We start from the raw sequence: 7,500 nt of genomic DNA, 5'->3' as shown, positions 1-7,500 counted from the left end.
CACCCCGTAACGGGTCATTAAGGCTGAGACGTGGGCGGCCCTGTCCCGCCCGGGGTTTCGTTTAGCGGCCGACGCCGGTTCGTTTTGCGGCCGAACGACGCCGGTTCGTTTAGCGGACCGAACGAAGCCGGCTCGTTTAACGGCCGAGGCCAGCCGGGTTCGTCCCTTCCTTGGATGATTTACCATTCGTAATAAGAATCGTCACTACCTCAGTGCAGAGGGACTTTTTCGAGGCATTTGTGTCCGCTCGAGAGGCCTCTCGCTGGGCTCGAGAGGTCCTGGGATCCGGTAGCCTATCACCTTGGAGAGTCAGCGAGGTGCTCTTCCCTATATACCCGATGGCACCTGTTCGGGCCACCGTCCCCTGCTGGACGGGGCCCGGCTCTGTACCGCCCCAGACAGAGCGCCTTCGTCGGTCACGAAGGCAGGGTCGTGGACCCTGGAAGCGCACGAGCCACCCGACTCGGCTTCCATAGCGGCTGGCGGCCCTGGCCCGCCCGAGACGAAGCGCCTTCGTCGGTCAGACAGATAGGGTCGAGGACCCTGGAAGTGCGAGAGCCACCCGACTCGACTTCCACGGCGGCCCGGAGGCCGGGCCCGTCCCCGTCCGTGCCCGGGGACGGGGCACCTTCGTCGGTCAAACGCGTTGGTCTTGGACCCTGGAAGTGCACGAGCCACCCGACTCGACTTCCATAGCGGTCGGCGGCCCCGTACCGCCCCAGACAGAGCACCTTCGTCGGTCACGAAGAGAGGGTCTTGGACCCTGGAAGTGCACGAGCCACCCGACTCGACTTCCATAGCGGTCGGCGGCCCTGTCCCGCCCCAGACGATGCACCTTCGTCTGTCACACAGATAGGGTCTTGGACCCTGGAAGCCGTCCCCCTCGACTTCCGTAACGGTCGGCGGCCCTGTCCCGCCGCAGACGGGTCACCACTCCGTCTGTCTGTAGGGTCTTGGACCCTGGAAGCCGCCCCACTCGACTTCCATCGCGGTCGGCGGCCCTGGCCCGCCGCAGACGGGTCGCCACTCCGTCTGTCTGTAGGGTCTTGGACCCTGGAAGCCGCCCCACTCGACTTCCATCGCGGTCGGCGGCCCTGGCCCGCCGCAGACGGGTCGCCACTCCGTCTGTCTGTAGGGTCTTGGACCCCGGAAGCCGCCTCACTCGACTTCCATCGCGGTCGGCGGCCCTGTCCCGCCGCAGACGGTGTGCCACTCCGTCTGTCACACAGATACATAAGGGTGTCTCGGAACCCCGGACGCCGACCGAGACGAAACGCGTGGGGTCGGTGCGCCCGAGAGGGTAGGGTGCCCCGGGGCCGGCCGCTCGCCCGACCGGCTTCCGGGACTCCTTGACCGCTCGGGAGACCTATCCACGCGCCCGCCCGACCGGCGGCCGGGGGCCCTCGACCGCCACACGCGTACCGACGACCGGGGGGTTTCCGTTTTACGGCCGACGCCGAGATCCTTCGACGGTTCCAACATGGGTTGTTACGCTTTTGTGTTCGCCCGTGTCTGAGCATATATGGTCGGGTCGAACCTTTGAGGCCGTAGCCTGGAGATCCAGGGCGGATCTTATCTCACAACACGTGTGTCTTTGAGGCCGTAGCCTAGATCCAGAGACTTTAGGATCTTTTTAGCAGTTTTAAGGCCGTAGCCTTGATCCAGGGCGGATCTTTTGAGCAGCTTTAAGGCCGTAGCCTTGATCCAGGGCGGATCTTTTCACAGGTTTTAAGCCGAAGCGCCTTGATCCAGGGACTTTTGGATCTTTTTTTGCCGTTTTTAGGCCGTAGCCTTGATCCAGGGCGGATCGTTTTGCGGCCGTAGCCGAGTTCCATCACCCAAGGTAGCTTTAGTTTTTAGGCATTAGCCTTGATGATCCAGGGCGGATCGTTTTGCGGCCGTAGCCGAGTTCCATCACCCAAGGTAGCTTTAGTTTTTAGGCATTAGCCTTGATATGATCCAGGCCGGATCTTTCCGCCTAGGCGGCATGCGGATATGGGTTACCCGTCTTTCGACACTCGCCCGGGGCGCTGCCTCACATCAGACGCCCTTCGTCCGTTCCAACCGTTCCAGTTCTTTTAACGGTTTTTCGTTCATCGCACACCGACGCGCACAGACCTTTCTTGGGATCTGCCGCAGGGAGGGAGGACGCTGGAGGTCCACTTTCGAAGCAACCCATCCCTATATACCCGATGGCACCTGTTCAAACGACCGCCCCTTGAGAGAAGGGGCCCTTCCCGTGGCTCGTCCGGGAGGAGGCGCCCGCGTCGGAAGGCGCCGTAAGGTCGGAGACCCTGGAAGTGCACGAGTCACCCGCTTTTACCTCCAGGCCCTCTGTCGTACTTCTCGTGTCCGCTCACGAGACCTCGTTTCGGCTTTATGGAAGTGCACGAGTCACCCGCTTTTGCCTTTTCTGGAAGTGCACGAGTCACCCGCTTTTGCTTCCAGGCCCTCTGTCGTACTTCTCGTGTCCGCTCACGAGACCTCTCTTCGGCCTGGGGGTGCGCCACGTACACCCCCGCGTCCGCATTCGAGTCACCTCTTCGGGCTCATGAGGTAGGGTCGGTGACCCTGGAAGTCAGAGACTTCCAGGCCTTCTGTCGTACACCCTCGCGTCCGCTCACGAGACCTCTCTTCGGCCTGGGGGTGCGCCACGTACACCCTCCCGCGTCCGCTTTCGAGTCACCCATCTGGGCTACGGAGGTAGGGACGTGTGCCCTGGAAGAACCAGACTTCCAGGAGGGAGGGCCGCCCTGTCAGGCCCGCTTTCGAGTCACCCATCTGGGCTACGGAGGTAGGGACGGGTGCCCTGGAGGAACCAGACTTCCAGGAGGGAGGGCCGCCCTGTCAGGCCCGCTTTCGAGTCACCCATCTGGGCTACGGAGGTAGGGACGGGTGCCCTGGAGGAACCAGACTTCCAGGAGGGAGGGCCGCCCTGTCAGGCCCGCTTTCGAGTCACCCATCTGGGCTACGGAGGTAGGGACGTGTGCCCCGGAGGAACCGGACTTCCAGGAGGGAGGGCCGCCCTGTCAGGCCCGCCTCGGAGTCACCTCTCTGGGCTAAGGAGGCAGGGACGTGTGCCCTGGAGGAACCAGACTTCCAGGAGGGAGGGCCGCCCTGTCAGGCCCGCTTTCGAGTCACCCATCTGGGCTACGGAGGTGGGGACGGGTGCCCTGGAGGAACCAGACTTCCAGGAGGGAGGGCCGCCCTGTCAGGCCCGCCTCGGAGTCACCTCTCTGGGCTAAGGAGGCAGGGACGTGTGCCCTGGAGGAACCAGACTTCCAGGAGGGAGGGCCGCCCTGTCAGGCCCGCTTTCGAGTCACCCATCTGGGCTACGGAGGTGGGGACGGGTGCCCTGGAGGAACCAGACTTCCAGGAGGGAGGGCCGCCCTGTCAGGCCCGCCTCGGAGTCACCTCTCTGGGCTAAGGAGGCAGGGACGTGTGCCCTGGAGGAACCAGACTTCCAGGAGGGAGGGCCGCCCTGTCAGGCCCGCCTCGGAGTCACCTCTCTGGGCTAAGGAGGCAGGGACGTGTGCCCTGGAGGAACCAGACTTCCAGGAGGGAGGGCCGCCCTGTCAGGCCCGCTTTCGAGTCACCCATCTGGGCTACGGAGGTAGGGACGTGTGCCCTGGATGAACCGGACTTCCAGGAGGGAGGGCCGCCCTGTCAGGCCCGCTTTCGAGTCACCCATCCGGGCTACGGAGGTAGGGACGTGTGCCCTGGAGGAACCAGACTTCCAGGAGGGAGGGCCGCCCTGTCAGGCCCGCCTCGGAGTCACCTCTCTGGGCTAAGGAGGCAGGGACGTGTGCCCTGGAGGAACCAGACTTCCAGGAGGGAGGGCCGCCCTGTCAGGCCCGCCTCGGAGTCACCTCTCTGGGCTAAGGAGGCAGGGACGTGTGCCCTGGATGAACCGGACTTCCAGGAGGGAGGGCCGCCCTGTCAGGCCCGCTTTCGAGTCACCCATCTGGGCTACGGAGGTAGGGACGTGTGCCCTGGAGGAACCAGACTTCCAGGAGGGAGGGCCGCCCTGTCAGGCCCGCCTCGGAGTCACCTCTCTGGGCTAAGGAGGCAGGGACGTGTGCCCTGGATGAACCGGACTTCCAGGAGGGAGGGCCGCCCTGTCAGGCCCGCTTTCGAGTCACCCATCTGGGCTACGGAGGTAGGGACGTGTGCCCTGGAGGAACCAGACTTCCAGGAGGGAGGGCCGCCCTGTCAGGCCCGCCTCGGAGTCACCTCTCTGGGCTAAGGAGGCAGGGACGTGTGCCCTGGAGGAACCGGACTTCCAGGAGGGAGGGCCGCCCTGTCAGGCCCGCTTTCGAGTCACCCATCTGGGCTACGGAGGTAGGGACGTGTGCCCCGGAGGAACCAGACTTCCAGGAGGGAGGGCCGCCCTGTCAGGCCCGCCTCGGAGTCACCTCTCTGGGCTAAGGAGGCAGGGACGTGTGCCCTGGAGGAACCGGACTTCCAGGAGGGAGGGCCGCCCTGTCAGGCCCGCTTTCGAGTCACCCATCTGGGCTACGGAGGTAGGGACGGGTGCCCCGGAGGAACCAGACTTCCAGGAGGGAGGGCCGCCCTGTCAGGCCCGCCTCGGAGTCACCTCTCTGGGCTAAGGAGGCAGGGACGTGTGCCCTGGAGGAACCGGACTTCCAGGAGGGAGGGCCGCCCTGTCAGGCCCGCTATCGAGTCACCCATCTGGGCTACGGAGGTGGGGACGTGTGCCCTGGAGGAACCAGACTTCCAGGAGGGAGGGCCGCCCTGTCAGGCCCGCCTCGGAGTCACCTCTCTGGGCTACGGAGGTAGGGACGTGTGCCCTGGAGGAACCGGACTTCCAGGAGGGAGGGCCGCCCTGTCAGGCCCGCCTCGGAGGCCTCCCCTCGGGCAGGGGAGGCAGGGTCGGGGACCCTGGAGGAACCGGACTTCCAGGAGGGAGGGCCGCCCTGTCAGGCCCGCCTCGGAGGCCTCCCCTCGGGCAGGGGAGGCAGGGTCGGGGACCCTGGAGGTGCCGGACCTCCAGGGGGACGGAGGCCGAACCCGTGGCCGGGGAGGGTGAGCCTTGCCGGGCTAGGCTCGCGCGGGTTCGAAGGCCTGGTTCGAGAGGACCCCTTCCCCTATATACCCGATGGCACCTGTTCACACTACTGCCCTTTCGAGAGGGGACCCCGACCGGTCCGCGGCCGGGACGGCGCACCTCGGTCGGCCTCGGCGAGTGGGTCGGGGTGCCTGGAGGTGCGCGAGCGGCCCGCCTGGAAGTGCGCGAGCCACCCGACTCTGGCGGCCGGCGCCCCCGGGCCCGTGCCCGCGGCCGACTCGTCTGACCCGGCATCGTCAAGGTCACCAATACCACGGAGCGTCTACGACGCCCCGTTTCCGAGATATCGGCCAATGAACTGCCGGGCGCCGTATCTCGGCCGGGGAAGGTCCTACGGACTCGGGGCCGGGCTCGTCGGAAAGGTCTCGCCCGGGGCTTTCCGACGAGACCGGCCGCGGGTCCGTGCGACCCCGGGGGCCCGAGATACTTCCGGTCGAAAATTCGAATTTCGTTACCGCGCTGCTCCGGCGCCCCGGGTCCGGGGCCTTCGCCCTTCGGGTGGGTGGCTCCTCCGCGGGGGGCCTTTCGAACGAGCCCACCCGCGCGTCGCTAGCCCTTTCCGGGGCCGAGATACGGCCTACCCCCGCGGGATTTTCCCACGGCCGTTTCTCGGGCGCCTCGGGTCCGGGGCCTTCGCCCTTCGGGTCGGTCGCTATGCCGGAGGGGAGCTTTCGAACGAGCCCTCCCTCGAGTCTCTGGCCCTTTCCCGGGCCGAGATACGGGCGGTGTGGTCGCGGAATTTTCGCTCGTCCGGGGCTCCGGCGCCCCTAGCGTCCGCCTCGGAGGTCGCCCGGACGCGCGGCCGGTCTCGTTCGAAAGGTCCGTCCCGGGGCTTTCCGACGAGCCCGGCCTCGGGTCCGTGCGACCCCGCCCGCCGGAGATACGTCCGGTCGAAGCTCGCGGAAATTCCCGCGGCCGTATCTCGGGCGCCTCGGGTCCGGGGCCTTCGCCCTTTGGGTCGGTCGCTCCGCCGGAGGGGGCCTTTCGAACGAGCCTACCCGCGAGCCTCTAGCCCCTTCCCCGGCCGAGATACGGCGGTCTGTGCCCGGATTTTCCCACGGCCGTTTCTCGGGCGCCTCGGGTCCGGGGCCTTCGCCCTTCGGGTCGGTCGCTATGCCGGAGGGGAGCTTTCGAACGAGCCTACCCGCGAGCCTCTAGCCCTTTCCCCGGCCGAGATACGGCGGTCTGTGCCCGGATTTTCCCACGGCCGTTTCTCGGGCGCCTCGGGTCCGGGGCCTTCGCCCTTCGGGTCGGTCGCTATGCCGGAGGGGGGCTTTCGAACGAGCCTACCCGCGAGCCTCTAGCCCTTTCCCCGGCCGAGATACGGCGGTCCCTCCCCGGATTTTCCCACGGCCGTTTCTCGGGCGCCTCGGGTCCGGGGCCTTCGCCCTTCGGGTCGGTCGCTATGCCGGAGGGGAGCTTTCGAACGAGCCTACCCGCGAGCCTCTAGCCCTTTCCCCGGCCGAGATACGGCGGTCTGTGCCCGGATTTTCCCACGGCCGTTTCTCGGGCGCCTCGGGTCCGGGGCCTTCGCCCTTCGGGTCGGTCGCTATGCCGGAGGGGGGCTTTCGAACGAGCCTACCCGCGAGCCTCTAGCCCTTTCCCCGGCCGAGATACGGCGGTCCCTCCCCGGATTTTCCCACGGCCGTTTCTCGGGCGCCTCGGGTCCGGGGCCTTCGCCCTTCGGGTCGGTCGCTATGCCGGAGGGGAGCTTTCGAACGAGCCTACCCGCGAGCCTCTAGCCCTTTCCCCGGCCGAGATACGGCGGTCTGTGCCCGGATTTTCCCACGGCCGTTTCTCGGGCGCCTCGGGTCCGGGGCCTTCGCCCTTCGGGTCGGTCGCTATGCCGGAGGGGGGCTTTCGAACGAGCCTACCCGCGAGCCTCTAGCCCTTTCCCCGGCCGAGATACGGCGGTCCCTCCCCGGATTTTCCCACGGCCGCAGCACGGGCGCCTTTGCTCGGATCGACTCGCCCTTTGGGTCGGTCGCTCCACGCGAGGGGACCTTTCGAACGAGCCTACCCGCGAGCCTCTAGCCCTTTCCCCGGCCGAGATACGGCGGTCCCTCCCCGGATTTTCCCACGGCCGCAGCTCGGGCGCCCTTGCTCGGATCGACTCGCCCTTCGGGTCGGTTGCTCTACCGGAGCGGCCCTATCCAACGAGCCAACCCGCTTCTCTCTAACCCTAAGCCCGGCCGAGATACGGCGGTCCCTCCGCGGATTTTCCCACGGCCGCAGCTCGGGCGCCTTTGCTCGGATCGACTCGCCCTTTGGGTCGGTTGCTCTACCGGAGCGGCCCTATCCAACGAGCCAACCCTCGTCTCTCTAACCCTAAGCCCGGCCGAGATACGGCGGTCCCTCCGCGGATTTTCCCACGGCCGCAGCTCGGGCGCCTTTGCTCGGATGAACTCGCC

The sequence above is a fragment of the Paramisgurnus dabryanus genome, unplaced genomic scaffold (assembly GCF_030506205.2).
Source record: "Paramisgurnus dabryanus unplaced genomic scaffold, PD_genome_1.1 h2tg000336l_1_24894__unclustered, whole genome shotgun sequence".
NCBI classification, from domain to species: domain Eukaryota; kingdom Metazoa; phylum Chordata; class Actinopteri; order Cypriniformes; family Cobitidae; genus Paramisgurnus; species Paramisgurnus dabryanus.
This window is presented reverse-complemented; position numbering follows the sequence as displayed.